A 19796-nucleotide genomic window follows, 5' to 3' on the forward strand; every position below is an offset into this window, starting at 1 on the left:
TTTAAATTAAAAAAATAAAGGAGATCAGGCCTGGGTGTTCTTTGGAAGGAATGATGCTAAAGCTGAAACTCCAGTACTTTGGCCACCTCATGTGAAGAGCTGACTCATTGGAAAAGACTCTGATGCTGGGAGGGATTGGGGGCAGGAGGAGAAGGCGACGACCAAGGATGAGATGGCTAGATGGCATCACTGACTCAATGGATGTGAGTTGAGTGAACTCCGGGAGTTGGTGATGGACAGGAAGGCCTGGCGTGCTGCGATTCATGGGGTTGCAAAGAGTCGGACACGACTGAGAGACTGAACTGAACTGAACTGAACCACTCTAGCCTTAACTTTTGCATTCATACAATAAATATAGTTTGATGAACTGTTATGTCTATGCTTGACTGTACAAAGGTTAAAAAAAAAAAACTTTGCCAAAAGAAGCTTGAATAATATCATTTATATGTGTAAAATGGATTATCCTTGATAGTCATCATAGAACTTTTAAACTCTGGCATTCTTGAAAAGAGCATGAAAAAAGTAGAAATACTTAATTCATGCTTTTAATAGCAAGTGGCAGATAAAAACACCGGCGATGATACAATGTCACTCTATTATTGTAGAATGCCATTATTTGAAGACCATGCATAATGTTCCAAAGAAAAGAAAAGGGTTCAAAAGTGACAATGAAATAAAAAGATGGAGATAATATTATGATTTAATTAATGCTATTACTAAATAAGAAAAAAAAAAGGTAGAGAGATTTTTTGGTAATCGTGAAAAAAAAAAAAGACCCACTCCAAAAAATCTAGAAATTACTTATGAAAAAAGACTCAAATTACCTTTATCAGGTTAAGGGAAAAAATAGGATTAAAAGGCTGCCATAAATAATATATAATCGCAGCACAGAATCTCCCTGTCATATAACCAACTGCACAGACAGATACTCTTTGATCATCACTATCTCATACTCAGGGTATTTTTCAGAGCAAGTATAATGTCTTCGTTCCTCAAGCTATAAATTAAAGGGCACAGCAAGGGAACGGTGTTGGTATAAAAGACAGAAGAGATTTTTCCCTCATCCTTGGACCCAGCAGAAGATGGTTTGAGGTACACAAATGCACCTGATCCAAAGAACAAGGAAACAGCAATTATGTGGGAGCTGCAGGCGCTGAGGGCTTTGGATCTTCCTTCCATAGACTTGATATGGAGGATGCTGGAGAAGATGAGACCATAAGAGATAAAGATGGTGAGACTGGGCACAATGATATTGATGCCCACCACAATGAAAAGTACCAGCTCATTGACATGGGTACCTGTGCAGAAGAGCTGGAGAAAAGGGAGCAGGTCACAGAAAAAATGGCTGATAATGTTTCCATTACGGAAAGTCAGTGTCAACACAGAGTGTGAGCCATGGCACCCGAAATTGCCATCAAGTAGGAACCAAGGACAAGGCTGGAATACACTTTGGGGACATGGCAGCATTATACAAAAATGGATTACAGATGGCCACATAGCAGTCATAGGCCATTGATGTCAGCACATAGATTTCAGAAAGAGCAAAAAAAAAAAGTTAAGTTGAGTCATGAATCCCATGTAAGAAATAATGTTATTCTTTGATATGAAGATAACCAGCATTTTTGGTGTAAACACAGAAGAATAACAGAGATCTGTGAAGCACAAGTTAAAGAGGAAAAAGTGCAGATGTGAATTCATCCCAATTAAAGTTGCCATGCCCAAGTTTCCCAACACAGTGACTGTTTTATGTTACTAGGAAGAAGAAGAACAAGGGGAGTTGGAGATCTGGTTGGTCTGTTAATCCCAATAGAAGGAATTCAGTCACAAATGAACCATTTCCAGAAGCCATTCTTCTCTAAGAGAATCTGTGGGCAGAAGAGAAAGAATTACACAGAGAAAAATTCAACTTTCCCACAACATCTGTTCTCAAAAGAATGCTGCATGCACTGGCAAGATCTGAGACCTGGCCAATGTGGACCATTGCCTATTTTATCATCATCATGAAACTGAGTGACATGGGCATTCCCTTGTTAGTCTTTATAAGCTATATGAGCAAAAAGTATCAAGACGTAGCCTACAGCATGAAGCACTTTGCATCTTTATGCAAACATGACTGCTGTAAAAACCACAGGATTGTGGAGAAGTTTGGGCCAGGACAGAGTCACCCTTCTCTCTTTCATAAATTCTTCCTTCACATGACACATCTCTTCACAGTAAAACTGGAAGCAGCAACCCCACTAACCTGATACTTGTCTCAAACACATATTAGACTTGGTGGAGGGGGAATCAAGAGGATTTACTAAACCAAAACTAAGGGACCAGAATCTAGGAGGCATTAAGTTACTGCTCCATGTCACAAGGTAAAAACCATAAATATAGAAGAGCGAGATGTCCTTTGATGGAAGTGATTGAGATAATGCATTCTCTGAGCGAAATAATGTCTAAACTTTCCCGGCACCCTTCCTTTAACGTATTCTTCTGCCAGTTTTGCTGAATCCCAGGACTACAAAAATGAAAAAGAAAGTCATCTATCTTAGCTCCCTGAACACTCATCACAAAAGGAGGGTATTAATGTAAGCGGAATTCAGAAACTCACCTTTCTTAGGCCATCAACCTTGCTATTTCCTTAACCTGATTTCTTACCCCATGTCTTGGAAGAGCAACTTCAGGCTCTGAGGCTTTGTTTCCTTTGTTTCTAAGAGGATGCAACCTACACTTAATTTCTGATATGCACCATAAATCATTCAGAACTACAGCTCACAATTTTTGAGCAAACTAAGTTTTTATTATTATCATCTTTGCCACTTGGTAAGCCACAGATGATTTAACGTGAGTGTAATGATGTCATACACTCAGTTATCCCAGGGCAGAAGCTTGCTCAGACACTTCCTCAGGAAAACATTCTAGGTGTAATAGGGACCTGAGGGGATTTTATTTACAAATATGACCATTATGTGTTTTTCATCGCTTAGGGATTCATATGTTTACTCAAGTTTTCCCTTCACTATAGGGATTATTATCTTCCCTGGCAGTCCAGTGGTTAAGACTCTGAGCTTCCAATGCAGGAGGCCAAGTTCAATACCTGCTCAGGGAACTAAGATCCCACATGCCACGTGGTACAGACAAAATATATTTTGGGCTTCCCTGTTGGCTCAGCTGGTAAAGAATTTGCCTGCAGTGCTGGAGACCTGGATTCGATCCCTGAGTTGGGAAGATGCCCTGGAGAAGAGAACGGCTACCCATTCCAGTATTCTGCCCTGGAGAATTCCATGGACTGTATAGTTCATGGAGTTGAAAAGAGTCAGAAACAGCTGAGTGACTTTCACTTTCATAGAGATATACATCCCCCAAGGAAAAGCCAAAAATAAATTCCTCTTACCTATTCAGCAAGATGATAGAAAAGCAAGCCCTAGAACTATCTACCCCCCATGAACACACTGATTCAGAAACATTTCAAGTAAAGATTTCCTTTGTAAGAAATCCAGAGAGTCGTTAAAAAGGTCCAGCTCCTAGTAATGTATGAAACCAGTTATACAGAAACTGTTAGGGAAACTCAGGAAATCCTCTTTTCATAGTACTTATTCTTCCAAAGAACCTTCAGGTTGGGACCAACTCCCCAGCTCTAGCTTCTCCCTGGGGAAGGAAAGGTATGCACTATGTGGCCAATGCCCCAACTTCTATTCGGGCTGCCAGGAGACTGGCTTCAAGACTGCCTGTGTCAGAGAGCATAGGGGACCCAGGATACAGAATTAGTAGCTATCCTGGGTGAGAGAGAACCACTCAGGACTGGAAGTCACTATAGCTCCCCCTCACCAGATCAACAGAGAACAAAGTACTGAAAACCCCTCTCTTAAAGCTTTCCCTGGAGAGGAAGGAAGCGCACCACACATCTCGGGACACAGCATATCTGGGGGCTGCATGTGGACTTGGCTTCGGTCTTGCTTGTTTCGACCACTGAGGGGACCAAGCACTTGGAATCCCTGGAAGCCCACTAAGAACAAAGAGAGAAGGCTGAACTAACACAAAGGTTGAGTGGTCCACACTGGCCAGGCTTATTAGTGCTTTCTCCAGCACAAGGCTAGCCCATGAATTATTAGGACAGGTGAGTGTTTGGTGTAACATGTAGACACCAAAGCAGAGTCAATGAAGATGAAAACTAGTTGAAATATTTTCCAAAAGAGATTAAGATAAAGTACTCCAAACTGACTTTAATGGAATGGATATGTAAAGTACCTGACATAGAATTCAAAAAAGTATCACGCTTACTGTAATCAGAGAATAATACATAAACAAAGTGAGAATTTCACAAAGATACAGAAAACCTTAAAATACTAAGGAGGAATCATGGAGCTGAAGAATAGAAGAGAGAACAGAGAATGTCACTCAGTCATGTCCAACTCTTTGTGACCCCATTGACTGTAGTCCGCTAGGCTCCTCTGCCCGTGGAATTCTCCAGGCAAGAATACTGGAACAGGTTTCTCCTTCTCCAGAGTGTCTTACCAACCTATTGAACCCACACCTCTTTCACTGCAGGAGGATTCTTTACCATCTGAGCCACCAGGGAAGCCTAAAGAACACATACATATGTATATATTTACACACACACATATATTTAGCAGGGCTTCCTTAATGGCTCAGTGGTAAAGAATCCACCTGCAAAGGAGACGTGGGTTCAATCCCTGGGTCAGGAAGACACACTGGAGAAGAAACTGGCAACCCACTCCGGCATTCTTTCCTGGGAAATCCCATGGACAGAGGAGTCTGTTGGTCTAGAATGCATGGAGTCACAGAAGAGTCAGACACAACCTAGCAAATAAACAACACTTAGTAGGGGAAAACAGTATCATTTTTACTTATATAGCAGGGTCCCCTTAGTAGTGAAAGAAAATACCAGACTCTCTGGATTTTGTCAAACTGCACAAAATAAGAAGTGGTCACAATTCAAAACCCAGAACAATGACCTGTGCTACCACAAATATGGGATATATTTTGCAAGGCAACTCTAAAGGGAGAAATATTGAAAAGATTAAAAGACATTGTATGATTCCATTTTGGCTGCTACAATAAAATCTGGGGCTTCCCTGGTGGCTCAGATGTTAAAGTATCTGCCTACAATGCAGGAAACCCAGGTTCAATCCCTGGGTTGGGAAGATCCCCTGGAGAAGGGAATGGCAACCCACTCCAGCATTCTTGCCTGGAGAATTCCAAGGGAATTCAGGACAGAGAAACCTGGTAGGTTACAGCCCAAAGGGTGGCAAAGAGTCAGAGATGGCTGAAAACAAACACACACATGCATGCGCGCGTGCGCACACACACACACACACACACACACACACACACACACACACACAGTAAAATCTACAGATTGGGGAGCTTTATAAAAAAAAAAAGTAAAGTTTATTTCTCAAAGTTCTGGATCCAAGGAAGTCCAAGATCAAGGCACTGGAAGATTCAGTGTCTGGTGAAGTTCCTCTTCCTGGTTCACAGCCTACCATTTCTTGCTATATCCTCTCAGGAACAAAGAGAAAGGAGACCTCTCTGCTGTCTTTTACAAAAGCACTGATCCCATTCATGAGAGCTCTATCCTTATGATGTAATCAACTACCACAGTTCTCACCTCCTAAGGCCATCATATTGAGGATTAGGTTTCAACATATGAATTTCAAGAGGACACAAACATTCAGTCTATAGTAATCAAAGATTACACATTTTTACATTTTAATTTTAGGTTTCACTTTGAATTTTTTCCTTCATTCTTTGTATCTACAACCTAAGATCTATGTTTAGGATCATTCCAGTATATCATATTGGATTTTGAAAATGCTATACTCACACAACTAGATAGAATGGGGAAATTCATAATGTAGTATTTTGGAAAAGAATCCAAATAAATAGACAGCTATTAATTATGTGAATTGCAATTAGATATCCTGCTAGGAAACTCCAGAAATGTTTGTGATATTATAAAGAGACAGCAGGCTCTCTTCACAAGAATCATTTTAGCAACCAAAACTCCCCATTTCAAAGCAAGTAGTCATGATTGAGGGATATTCTTTTAGTGAAATCTTGTCATATCTTTAATTTTTAAACAGACAATAAGAATAGAAATCCTGGGTGCACAGGCAATGGATAATTGCATTTCTGGGCAACAGAACTTAGAAATGTGTCCGAGCAAATCCTACAATGTTACAGTACATGTATTATTAGAAGAGAAGTGCAGTTATCTGGGGTTTACCCTACTATGCATATCAACAGTCCTAACAATGACTTTCAGGAAAAAGGTTTTCTCTTAGATTTACTAGTTCATATAGACAAATTGTCTACATAGTCTAAAACATATCTCTTGGCAAAGGAAAAAAAGAACACCAGGTTTTAGGGGACAGATTTCTTAAAATTTCAAGTATCTTAAAATAAGCTTTTCTTCTGTATCAGAACTACAACCTTGTGTGAAAAAAAAATAATGTGTTAATTGTCCCTGTGTATTAAGGAATAGGGTTATGAGGTATGAAACAGTCCCTATCAGTGAAGAGAATTGGTCTCAATTGGAAATTGTTTCAAAAATAATCTAAGTAAACAGCTCCCTCTGATGGGGACTTCTGTCTTAAATAATATTGGAACTAACTTAACAGAAAAAAAAAAAATTGCTGTAAGAAATATACCAAGAGTATACATGAGATTTTCCTAGAAACACACAACCTACCAAAAATGAATCAAGTAAATATCTGTGGCAAGCAAAAGAGTAAAATTAGACCATTGTCTAACACCAAACATAAAGTTAATTCAAAATGGATTGAAGAATTAAGTGAAAGACCTGAAACCATAAAATTTCTAGAAGAAAACACAGGTGGTAACCTCCCTAACATCAATCCTAGAAATGTTTTTTAATTAATTAATTTTAATGAAAGCATAGTTTATTTACATTGTTATATTAGTCTCACATTAGTTATATTAACAGCATAGTTATTCATTCATTTAAATTTTTATATTTCCTTTATAAATGAAAAATGTAGATTTTATCTTTCTCTATATGACTTATTTCACTAAGCATAATAACTTCCCAAGTCCACCAGTCTTCCAAATAGCAAAGTTTTTTTTGACTGATTAGTACCTACTGCATATATATTCCAAATCTGCTTCATCCCATTCATTTACAAAGGGACACTTAGGTTGCTTCCACATCTTGGCAGTTATAAATAATGCTACTATGAACACTGGGGTTGGAATTAGCATTTTCATTTTCTTCAGATATATACCCAGAGTAGGAGTTGCTGGATCGTACAGTGATTTCGTTTTTACTTTTCTGAGGAAACTCCATAATGCTTCACATAATGATTGTATCAGTTTACATTCCATCCAGACTCCATGTGGATCTCTCTTTATAGCCTTGGTTGTGAACAGCTGTTCTGCTAGTCCCCAGGCTGATTTCAGCAAGTTGCTCTATATGTGGTTGTAGTCTGATATGTTCTTCAGGGAAGGTGAACCCACTGTCTTCCTACTCTGCTATCTTGATCTCCCTTTTCATATTTGTAGTTTTGATTGTTATAGGCAATCTCTGTGCTGAGGGTCAGTCTTGGGCAAAACAAGTTCTTCTCTGGTCTGTTTGAGCCTGCACCTCTCACTGTACATGCATGAAGACTTTCTAATTTTTTGTGTGTATGCTTCTTAAAAGTCTTAGTCTTTAATGTAGGGCTCCCAAAACACCAAAAAAAAAAAAAAGAAGAAGAAGAAGAAGTGGGAGGGATACAAGGTACTGGTCTTTGAATTCCCTGAAACTCACTTCAGCTGGGCTGGGGAGAAGTTGGGGAGGGGCAAAGCCATGGTGGGGAGATGCACCAATTATGGCTGCTCTCCTCTCTGCACCTCTGATTCAGAAGCAACAACCAATAATCAGAGAACAGACACTGGATATTTGGAGGAAAATGTCCTATTTACCACCTGGCTCCCATAAGCGTTCTTGCAAAGTTCAACTGGAACTTACGCAGATGGGTTAGCCATAGAGTTGTGTGGGAGTGTGGTAGCTGTACTACAGTGATAATGACTGAAATCAACCACAATAACTGCCCAAATGTCCTGGACGTTGTGAGGCTTCAATAGACTACACAGCTTCAAAATAGTTATATAAGATAGATTCTGGCAGTGCAATTTTTTTTTAAGTGGGGAAATATTTGCAGGGCTTCCTATTTGCCGTCTTTCCAGGATCCTCCTCCTTCCCCTTTTACATAGCAATCTGTTTCCTTTCACAGCTACCCTCCAACTCATCAACCCAATTATACATGTTTAAACCTAACATACCCTCTCATATTCTCTTACTTGTTTGATATACTCAAATACATTTAGAGGGGCTATGTCCTTGATTTAAAAGAAATATTTTTATTTTTTAACTAATTATTTATTTATTTATTATTATTATTATTATTATTATTTTACTTTGCAATATTGTATTGGTTTTGCAGCACATCACCATGAATCTGCCAAGGGTGTACACGTGTTCCCAATCCCAATCCCCCCTCCCACCTCCCCCCCTACACCATCCCTCCGGGTCATCCCAGTGCACCAGCCCCAAGTATCCTGCACCCTGCATCGAACCTAGACTGGCGATTCGTTTCTTATATGATATTATACATGTTTCAATGCCATTCTCCCAAATCATCCCACCCTCGACCTCTCCCACAGAGTCCAAAAGACTGTTCTATATTATTCAAAAGAGCATTTGACTTCTTGTTTTTGAAGAACATTTCTGACCATTTAAAACAACTTCATCGAAACCTCTTCAGTGTTCTATGCTGTAAACATAATTTATCCAACCATCTCACATAGACAGAGATTTTACATACTTCCAGTCTTTATCGTCAAAAGCAATGACAAAATAAACTCCAGTATACATATATCATTTTATGCCAGTACTTTTACATCAATAATATCCCAGAAAGTTGTCTTTCTGTGTGTTATACAAATCAAATATTTCTCTGAAGTGAGTGAGTCGGTCAGTTCAGTCGCTAAGCCTTGTGTGACTCTTTGGAACCCCATGGATGGCAGCACACCAGGCTTCCCTGTCCATCACTAACCCTGAATTTGCTCAAATTCATGTGTATACAGTCAGTGATGCCATCCAACCATTTCATCCTCTGTGTCCCCTTTTCCTCCTGCCTTCAATCTTTCCCAGCACCAGGGTCTTTTCTAATGAGTCAGTCCTTCACATCAGGTGGCCAGAGTATTGGAGTTTCAGCTTCAGTATCAGGTCTTTCCAATGAATATTCAGGGCTGATTTCCTTTAGGATTGACTGGTTGGATCTCCTTGCAATCCGAGGGACTCTCAAATGTCTTCTCTAACACAACAATTCAAAAGTATCAGTTTTTTAGCACTCAGCTTTGTTTATGGTCCAACTCTCACACCCATACATGACCACTGGAAAAATTATAGCTTCGACTAGACGGACATTTGTCGGCAAAGTAATGTCTCTGCATTTTAATATGCTGTCAAGGTTGGTCATAGCTTTTCTTCCAAGGAGCAAGCGCCCTTTAATTTCATGGCTGCAAACACCAGCTGCAGTGATTTTGGAGCCCCCAAAAATAAAGTCTGTCACTGTTTCCAGTGTCTCCCCTGTATTTGCCATGAACTGATGGGACCGGATGTCATGATCTTAGCTTTCTGAATGTTGAGGTGTTTTTTTTGTTTGTTTTTAATTTATATTCAATTGAAGGATAATTGCTTTACAGATTTTTGTTCATTTCTGTCAAACCTCAACATGAATCAGCCATAAGAAAGAAAAGAAAGAAAGTCGCTCAGTCGTGTCCTACTCTTTGCAACCCCATGGACTGTAGCCTACCAGGCTCTTCTGTCCATGGGATTTTCCAGGCAAGAATACTGGAGTGGGTTGCCATTTCCTTCTCCAGGAGATCTTCCCAACCCAGGGATTGAACCCAGGTCTCCCACATTGTAGGCAGATGCTTCACCATCTGAGCCACCAGAGAAGTCATAGGTATACATATATCCCCTCCCTTCTGAAACTCCCTCCCATCCCCCTCCTCATCCCAACCCTCTAGGTTGATTCAGAGCCCCTGTTTTAGTTTCCTGAGCCAAATTACCATTGGCTATCTATTTTACATATGGTAATATAAGTTTCCATGTTACTGTTTCCATTCATCTCACCCTCTCCTCCCCTCTCCCTATGTCCATAAGTCTATTTTCTATGTCTGTTTTTCCATTGCTGCCCTGTAAATAAACTCTTCAGTACCATTTTTTCTAGATTCTGTATATATGTGTTAGAATACAATATTTATCTTTCTCTCTCTGACTTACTTCACTCTGTATAATAGGTTCTAGGTTCATCCACCTCATTAGAACTGACTCAAATATGTTCCTTTTTTATGGCTGAGTAATACTCCATTATGCATATGTATCATACTTCTTTACCCATTCACCTGTTGATGAACATCTAGGTTGCCTCCATGTTCTAGCTATTGTAAATTGGGCTGTAATGAACAATGGGATACATGTGTCTTTCTCAGTTTTGGTTTCCTCAGGATATATGCTTAGGAGCTCGGTCATAAGGTGGTTTTATTCCTAGTTTTTAAAAGAATCTCCATACCATCTTCCATAGTAGCTGTATCCATTTACATTCCCACCAACAGTGCAAGAGCATTCCCTTTTCTCCACACCCTCTCCAGCATTTATTGCTTGTAGACTTTTTGATGATGGCCATTCTGACTAGCGTCAGGTGATATCTCATTGTAGTTTTGCTTTGCATTTCTCTAATAATGAGAGATGTTGAGAATCTTTTCATGTGTTTGTTAGCCATCTCCATGTCTCCTTTGGAGAAATGTCTGTTTAGGTCTTTCCCCTACTTTTTGATTGGGTTGTTTGTTTTTCTGGTGTTGAGTTGTATGAGCTGCTTGTATATTTTGGAAGTCAATCCTTTGTCAGTTGTTTCATTTGCTATTATTTATTTTCTCCCATTCTGAGCATTGTCTTTTCACCTTGCGTATAGTTTTCTTTTCTGTGCAAAAGCTTTTACGTTTAATCAGGTCCCACTTGTTTACTTTTGTTTTTATTTCTGTTACTCTAGGAGGTGGGTTATAGAGGATCTTCGTTTGATTTATGTCATGAAGTGTTCTGCCTATGTTTTCCTCTAAGAGTTTTATATCTCTGGTCTTACATTTCTGTCTGTAATCCATTTTGAGTTTATCTTTGTGTATGGTGTTGGGAATTTTTCTAATTTCATTCTTTTACATGTAGCTGTCCAATTTTCCCAGCATCATTTATTGAAGAGGCTGTCTTTGCCCCGTTTTATATACTTGCCTCTTGTCAAAAATAAGGTACCCATAGGTGCATGGGCTTATTTCTGGGCTTTCTATCTTGTTCCATTGATCTATATTTCTGTTTTTGTTCCAGTACCATCCTGCCTTGATGACTGTGGCTTTGTAGTATAATCTGAAGTCAGGAATGTTGATCCATCCATTCTTCTTTCTCAAGATTCCTTTGGCTATTCGGGGGTTTTGTGCTTCCGTATGAATTGTGAAAATTTTGTTCTAGTTCTGTGAAAATGCCATTGGTAATTTGATAGGGATTGCATTGAATCTGTAGATTGGTATAATAGTCATTTTCACAATATTGATTCTTCCTACCCAAGAATATGGAATATCTCTCCAACCGTTTATGTCGTCTTTGAATTCTTTCATCAGTGTCATAATTTTCTGTGTACAGTTCTTTTGTCCTCTTAGGTAAGTTTCTTCCTGGATAGTTTATTCTTTTTGTTGCAATGGTGAATGGGATTTATTTCTTAATTTCTCTTTCTGATTTTTCATTGTTAGTATATAGAAATGCAGGTGATTTCTGTGTATTGATTTTATACCCTGCCAGGTTGTTAAATTCACTGATTAGCTCTAGTAATTTTCTGATATTATCTTTAGGGATTTCTATGGACAGTATCATGTCATCTGCAAACACTGAGAGCTTTATGTCTTCTTTTCCGATCTGGATTCCTTTTATTTCTTTTTCTTCTCTGATTGCTGTAGCTAGGACTTCCAGAAATGTATTGAATGATAGCAGCGAAAGTAGGCACCCTTGTCTTTTTCCTGATCTTAGGGGGAATGCTTTCATTTTTTCACCATTGAGAATAATGTTTGCTGTAGACTTATCATATATGGCATTTACTATGTTGAGGTAGGTTCCTTCTATAACTGTTTTTGAAATTTTAACCATGAATGGGTGCTAAATATTGTCAAAGGCTTTTTCTGCATCTATTGAGATTATCATATGGTTTTTATCTTTCAGTTTGTTAATGTGGTGTATCACATTGATTGACATGTGTATATTGAAGAATGCTTGCTTGCCTGGAAAAAAACAAACGATTATGGTGTATGAGCTTTGTGATGTACTGCTGAATTTTGTTTGCTAAAATTTTGTTGAGGATTTTTGCATCAATGTTCAAAAGTTATATTGGCCTGTAGTTTCTTTTTCTGTATTGTCTTTGTCCGGTTTAGGAATCAGGATGATGGTGGACTCGTAAAATTAGTTTTGAAGTATTCCTTTCTCTGCAATTTTTTGAAAGAGTTTTAGAAGGATAGGCATTAGATCTTCTCTAAATGTTTGATAGAATTCTACTGTGAAGCCCTCTGGTTCTGGGCTTTTGTTTTTTTGGTTTTTTTGGGTTTTTTTGGAACATTTTGATCACAGCTTCAATTTCACTTCTTGTAATTGGGTTGTTCATAATTTATATTTCTTCCTGATTCAGTCTTGAAAGATTGAACTTTTCTAAGGATCTGTCCATTTCTTCCAGGCTATACATTTTATTGCCATATTGTTGTTCATAGTAGTCTCTTATAATTCTTTGTATTTCTGCATTGTCTCTTGTAACCTCTCCTTTTTCATTTCTGATTTTGTTGATTTGAGTCTTTTCTCTTTTTTTCTTGATGAGTCTGGCTAAATGTTTGTTAATTTGTTTATCTTCTCAAAGAATCAGGTTTTAGTTTTATTAATCTTTACTATTGTTTCTTTCATTTATTTTTCAATTATTTCTGCTCTGATTTTTACAATTACTTTCCATCTACTAATTTTGGGGGTTCTTTGTCTTCTTTTTCCAGGTGTAAATTTAGATTGTCTGTTTTATGTTTTTCTTGTTTTTTGAGGTATGATTACATTGCTATAAACTTTTAGATCTGCTTTCGTTGCATCCCATAGGTTTTGTGTTGTCATGTTTCATTGTCATTTGTTTCTAGAAACTTTTTGATTTCCCTTTTTATTTCTTCAGTGACCTGTTGGTTATTTAGAAACGTGTTGTTTAATCTCCATGTGTTTGTGTTTCTTACAGACTTTTTCTTGTAATTGATATCTAGTCTCATAGCATTGTGGTTAGAGAAGATGCTTGACACAATTTCAATTTTCTTAAATTTACTGAGGTATGATTTGTGACCCAAGATGTGATCCATCCTGGAGAATGGTCCATGTGCACTTGAGAAGAAAGTGTATTCTTCTGCATTTGGATGATGTCCTGAAGGTATCAATGCAGTATCAATGAGATCCATCTCATCTAATGTATCATTTAAACTTGTGTTTCCTTATTAATGTTCTGTTTTGATGATCTGTCATTGGTGTGAGTGGGGTGTTAAAATCTGCTACTATTATTGTGTTACTGCCAATTACTCCTTTAATGTCTGTTAGTGTTTGTCTTATGTATTGAGGTGCTCCTATGTTGGGTGCATAGATATTTACAATTGTTATGTCTTCCTCTTGGATTGAGCCCTTGATCATTATGAAGCCCTTCCTTGTCTCTTGTAATATTCTTTATTGTAAGGTCTATTTTGTCTGACATGAGTGTTGCTACCCCAGCTTTCTTTTGCTTCCCATTTGCATAGAATAAATGTTTCTATCCTCTCACTTTTAGTCTACATGCAGCTTTAGGTCTGAAGTGGGTTTCTTGTAGACAGCATATATATAGGTCTTATTTTTATATCCATTCAGCTAGTCTGTGTCTTTTGGTTGGAGTATTTAATCCATTTACATTTAAAGTAATTACTGATATGTATGTTCCTATTGCCATTTCCTTAATTGTTTGGGGTTGATTTTGTAGATCTTTTTCTTCTCTTGTATTTCTTGACTGTATGAGTTCCTTTAGCATTTGTAGTGAAGCTGGTTTGGTAGTACTGAATTCTCTTAACTTTTGCTTGTCTGAAAGTTTTTTATTTCTGCATCAATTTTGAATGAGATCCTTTCCAGGTGCAGTAATCTTGGTTGTAGATTTTTCACTTTCAATACTTTATATCTTGCCATTCCCTTCTGGCCTGCAGAGTTTCTGCTGAAAGATCAGCTGTTAAACCTATGGGGTTTATCCTGTATGTTGTTTCTTTTCCTTTGCTGTTTTTAATATTCTTTCTTTCTGTTTAGTCTTTTTAGTTTGTGTATGTGTCTTGGCAAGTTTTTCCTTGGGTTTATCCTCTATGGGATCCCTTGTATCTCTTGGACTTGATTGACTATTTCCTTTTCCATATTGGTGAAATTTTCAACTACAGTCTCTTCAAAAATTTTCTCATACCCTTTCTCTTTCTCTTCTTCCAGGACCCCTATAATTCGAATGTTGGTGCATTTGATATTGTTGCAGAGATCTCTGAGACTATCCTCAGTTCTTTTCATTCTTTTTACTTTATTCTGCTCTTCAGAAATTATTTCCACCATTTTATCTTCCAGCTTACTGATTCATTCTTCTGCCAAATATTCTGCTATTGATTCTTCTAGTGTATTTTTGTTTTCAGTAATTGTCTTGTGTGTCTCTGTATGTTTATTCTTTAATTCTTCTAGGTCTTTTTTAATTGATTCTTACATTTTTCTCCATTCTGTTTTCAAGGTTTTGATCATCTTTACTATCATTATTCTCAATTATTTTTCAAGTAGTTTGCCAGTTCCTCTTCATCTATTTGGACTTCTGTGTTTCTAGTTTGTTCCTTCATTTGTGTTGTATTTCTCTGCCTTTTCTTTATTTTTTTTTTTTAACTTATTGTGTTTGAGGTCTCCTCTCCCCAGGCTTCAAGGCTGAATTCTTTCTTTCTTTTGGTTTCTGCCCTACTAAGGTTGGTCTAGTGGTTTGTGTAAGGTTTGTATAGGGTGAGATTTCTGCTGAGTTTTTTCCCCCCCCCCCTCTGATGGCAGAGGCTGAGTGAGGTGGTAATCCTGCCTGCTGATGATTGGGCTTTATTATTGTTTTGTTTAGTGTTTAGATGAGGCATCGAGCATATGGTGCTACTGGTGGTTGGTAATGCCATGTCTTGTACTTAACTGGTTTCCTTTCTGTGAGTTCTCAATAATTGATACTCCCTAGGGTTATTTCTCTGGTACTGTAGGGTCTTGGAGTCAGTGCTCCCACTCCAACGGCTCAGGGCTTGATCTCTGGTCAGGAATGAAGATTCCACTAGTGGTTTGCTATGTCATTCAGTTCAGTTCAGTTCAGTCACTCAGCCGTGTCCAACTCTTTGCAACCCCATGAATCTCAGCACACCAGGCCTCCCTGTCCATCACCAACACGCAGAGTCCACCCAAACCCATGTCCATCAAGTCAGTGATGCCATCCAGCCATCTCATCCTCGGTCGTCCCCTTCTCCTCCTGCCCTCAATCTTTCCCAGCATCAGGGTCTTTTCCAATGAGTCAGCTCTTCGCATGAGGTGGTCAAAGTATTGCAGTTTCAGCTTCAACATCAGTCCTTCCGATGAACACCCAGGACTGACGTCCTCTAGGATGGACTGGTTGGATCTCCTTGCAGTCAAGGGACACTCAAGAGTCTTCTCCAACACCACACTTCAAAAGCATCAATTCTTCGGCGCTCAGCTTTCTTCACAGCCCAACTCTCACATCCATACATGACCACTGGAAAAACCATAGCCTTGACTAGACAGACCTTTGCTGGCAAAGTAATGTCTCTGTTTTTGAATATGCTATCTAGGTTGGTCATAACTTTCCACCCAAGGAGTAAGCGTCTTTTAAAATCATGCTGCAATCACCATCTCCAATGATTTTAGAGCCCAGAAAAATAAAGTCCAAAACTGTTTCCACTGTTTCCCCATCTATTTCCCATGAAGTGATGGGACCAGATGCCACAATCTTCGTTTTCTGAATGTTGAGCTTTAAGCCAACTTTTTCACTCTCCTCTTTCACTTTCATCAGGAGGTTTTTTAGTTCTTCACTTTCTGCCGTAAGGGTGGTGTCATCTGCATATCTCAGGTGATTGATATTTCTCCCAGCAATCTTGATTCCAACTTGTGCTTCCTCTAGCCCAGTGTTTCTCATGAGGTACTCTGCATTTAAGTTAAATAAGCAGGGTACAATATACAGCCTTGACGTACTCCTTTTCCTATTTGGAACCAGTCTGTTGTTCCATGTCCAGTTCTAACTGTTGCTTCCTGATCTGCATACAGATTTCTCAAGAGGCAGGTCAGTTGGTCTGGTATTCCCACCTCTTTCAGAATTTTCCACAGTTTATTGTGAACCACACAGTCAAAGGATTTGGCTGTACTTGTTACTTGCAGTTAAATTAAATTTCTTCCTAATCTACTATTGTCCACTGATTTACTTAGGATATATTTTGACAAAAAAAAGAGAAAACCTTTAAATTTAACTCAGTAAAACATGACTACATTTATATTCATTTTATATATATACATAAAATTTGGCTCAGACGGTAAAGAATCTGCCTACAATGTGGGAGACCCAGGTTCTGTCCCTGGGTCAGGAAGATTGCCTGGAGAAGGAAATGGCTAACCACGCCAGTATTTTTGCCTGGAGAATTCCATGGACAGAGGCGCTTGGCTGGCTACAGTCCATGGAGTTGAAGAGAGTCAGACATGAATGTACAACTAACACAACATTTACACAACAACAACATCCTGTATATCACATCTATGACACCACCACCTTGATCTGAGAACCATAGTCTGTTACTGTTACTAGTGCTCTACAAACCTCACCATAGTAGATCTCTCATTTATTCATTGCCTTCTACAGTTTATTCCTCCCATTAGAATCATGCTTAAAAATCTTAAATCAATTTATTGTTACTTTTCAGGACTCTTATTTCACTCAAACAAAAAGTCCGATTTTCACCATAACCCATAAGATCCAAGCTGATCTTCCTCTTGTTACATCCTTGTCCTCATCTGTTTTAACTCTTCTTTATTCCATCATTCAGTACAGTAGCCCTTATTAGTTCTCAAACACATTAGAAGCATCACCTTGGGAGTTTTGTATTGGCCATTGATCTCCCCAAAACTATTTTTGCAAGTATCCACTTTAAACATCACTTTCTCAATGAAACAGGATTTATGTCTAATTTATCTTTGTATCATTGATCTTTAACACATTTTGTGATCTAGGGATTGTGGTATATTTGGATAAGTTTTCCTTCTTACACGTCACCTACGCAGGGTGGGGTTACTGTGAGGATCTCTTTAAATGAAAGGTTAATTTGACTAGCTTTAAAATATTCTGAAGTGAGTGAAAATATTCTAGTAGAATAATTCCTTTAACAGCCTTTAATAATTCCTTTTAAAATAATGACAAGTTTTTCTAACAACCTTTAACAATTCCTAATAATTAATTAATTAATTCCTTTTTAAATTAATGACATGTTTTTCTTTTGAAATTTAAAGAAAATGTATGGTCATTTTTGTTGTTCAACCCCTCAGTAATATCCGACTCTTTGCAACCCCACAGACTGTAGCACGTCAGGCTTCCCTGTCCTTCACTAGTTCCCAGAACTTGCTCAAACTCATGTTCGTTGAGTGGGTGATACGGTCCAACAATCTCATCCTCTCTTGTGCCTTCTCCACCTGCCCTCAATCTTTCTCAGGATCAGGGGTTTTTCCAATGAGTTGGCTCTTCACATCAGGTAGCCGAATTATTCGAACTTCGGGTTCAGAATCAGTCCTTCCAAGGAATATTCAGGGTTGATTTCCTTTAAAATTGACTGGTTTGATCTTGCTGTCCAAGGGACTCTGGTCATAAAACAGATAATCAAATATCAGGAGCAATGCTAATTATATAAGGTGAATTTTAGAATTCATTTCTGTGCAAGATATTGTCCTATTGTGTTGCATTAGCAAAATCTGTCATTTATCAGTCTCTTACGTGGTCATTTTCAGCTCAGTTCAGTTCAGTTCAGTCGCTCAGTCGTGTCCGACTCTTTGCGACCCCATGAATCGCAGCACACCAGGCCTCCATCACCAACTCCCAGATTTCACTCAGACTCGCGTCCATTGAGTCAGTAATGCCATTCAGTCATCTCATCCTCTGTAGTCCCTTTCTTCTCCTGCCCCCAATCCCTCCCAGCATCAAAGTCTTTTCCAATGAGTCAACTCTTCGTGTGAGGTGGCCAAAGTACTGGAGTTTCAGCTTTAGCATCATTCCTTCCAGAGAAATCCCAGGGTTGATCTCCTTCAGAATGGACTGGTTGGATCTCCTTGCAGTCCAAGGGACTCTCAAGAGTCTTCTCCAAGACCACAGTTCAAAAGCATCAATTTTTCGGCACTCAGCCTTCTTCACAGTCCAACTCTCACATCCATACATGACTAATGGAAAAACCATAGCCTTGACTAGACGGACCTTAGTCAGCGAAGTAATGTCTCTTCTTTTGAATATACTATCTAGGTTGGTCATAACTTTCCTTTCAAGGAGTAAGCATCTTTTAATTTCATGGCTGCAATCACCAATGTCTGTCAAATACAGCATATTGCAACACATTACCAGGGACTCAGTGGGTAAAAAAAAAAGTTGCTGTTGTTGGGTTTTTATCTAAGCAAATTAATGTCTGAAGCAATAACTATACCTTCTGGTTAGATTCAGCAAGTACTTCTCACTCAGTCTGGGAGCTGGAGCAGGAACCATCTACCTGAAGTTGCTTGAAAAGATTAAACTGGGCTCCACACCATGCAATAACAGACAGTGATCTCATCAAATACAAGACTTGAGGACACTGTGTGTGTGTGTGTGTGTGTGTGTGTGTGTGTGTGTGTATAATCCCTGTAAAGGAAAAATAGAGGATGAAATTCAGTATAGTGCAGTTTCAGGAAATAAACCAATAAACAACTCAAAATTCCTTTTACTTCTCATTTCCATCAACCCTCAACCACAGTGACCCTTATCATGCTCATTCCAAACCTGATCTTGAGTAATTAATAATATAAGCTCTCTCTTGAACAAATTTGGGATGTAACCAGGAAAGTTTCTTTCTGCTCTTTAACTTGGAGGACCATTTTCTGTTAAACTTACAAACATGAAGTTTTCACACTGACTCAGACACAGCTCTGTCCTTTTACAGCAGCATAAGGGAATCCCATGGCTTACCCAGTTGATTCTCAGCTGTTGTAACTTCAATAGAACCATTCTGAGAGGGTAACAGGCAGGAAGGCCAGGTGTCTCCAAATGGAGGGTATAGGGTGCAAGTGTCAGACATTTTTTCTCTCTCTCTCTTAAGCAGTTGCTGCTGTTGCTGCTGCTGCTAAGTCACTTCAGTCGTTTCCAACTCTGTGCGACCCAATAGACGCCAGCCCACCAGGCTCTTCCCTCACTGGGATTCTCCAGGCAAGAATACTGGAGCGGGTTGCCATTTCCTTCTCCACTCTTTTTTTTTTTTTTTTTTTTTTACAGATTCCAGAAGCATTTTATTTATTTTTTTTCTCCAGTTTCTTTTCTTTTTTTTTTAATAGTTTTTTATTTTTTTAATTTTAAAATCTTTAATTCTTACATGTGTTCCCAAACATGAACCCCCCTCCCACCTCCCTCCCCATAACATCTCTGTGGGTCATCCCCATGCAC

General features: G+C 38.7%; 1 pseudogene; it reads right to left on the bottom strand.

Annotated features, from left to right (window-relative positions):
* Positions 1 to 942: 942 nt before the first annotated feature.
* On the bottom strand, positions 943 to 19434 carry LOC128069130 (olfactory receptor 8B3-like; annotated as a pseudogene).
* Between the last annotated feature and the right edge of the window lie 362 nt (positions 19435 to 19796).

Source organism: Budorcas taxicolor, chromosome 25 (genome assembly GCF_023091745.1).
Source record: "Budorcas taxicolor isolate Tak-1 chromosome 25, Takin1.1, whole genome shotgun sequence".
Lineage (NCBI taxonomy): Eukaryota > Metazoa > Chordata > Mammalia > Artiodactyla > Bovidae > Budorcas > Budorcas taxicolor.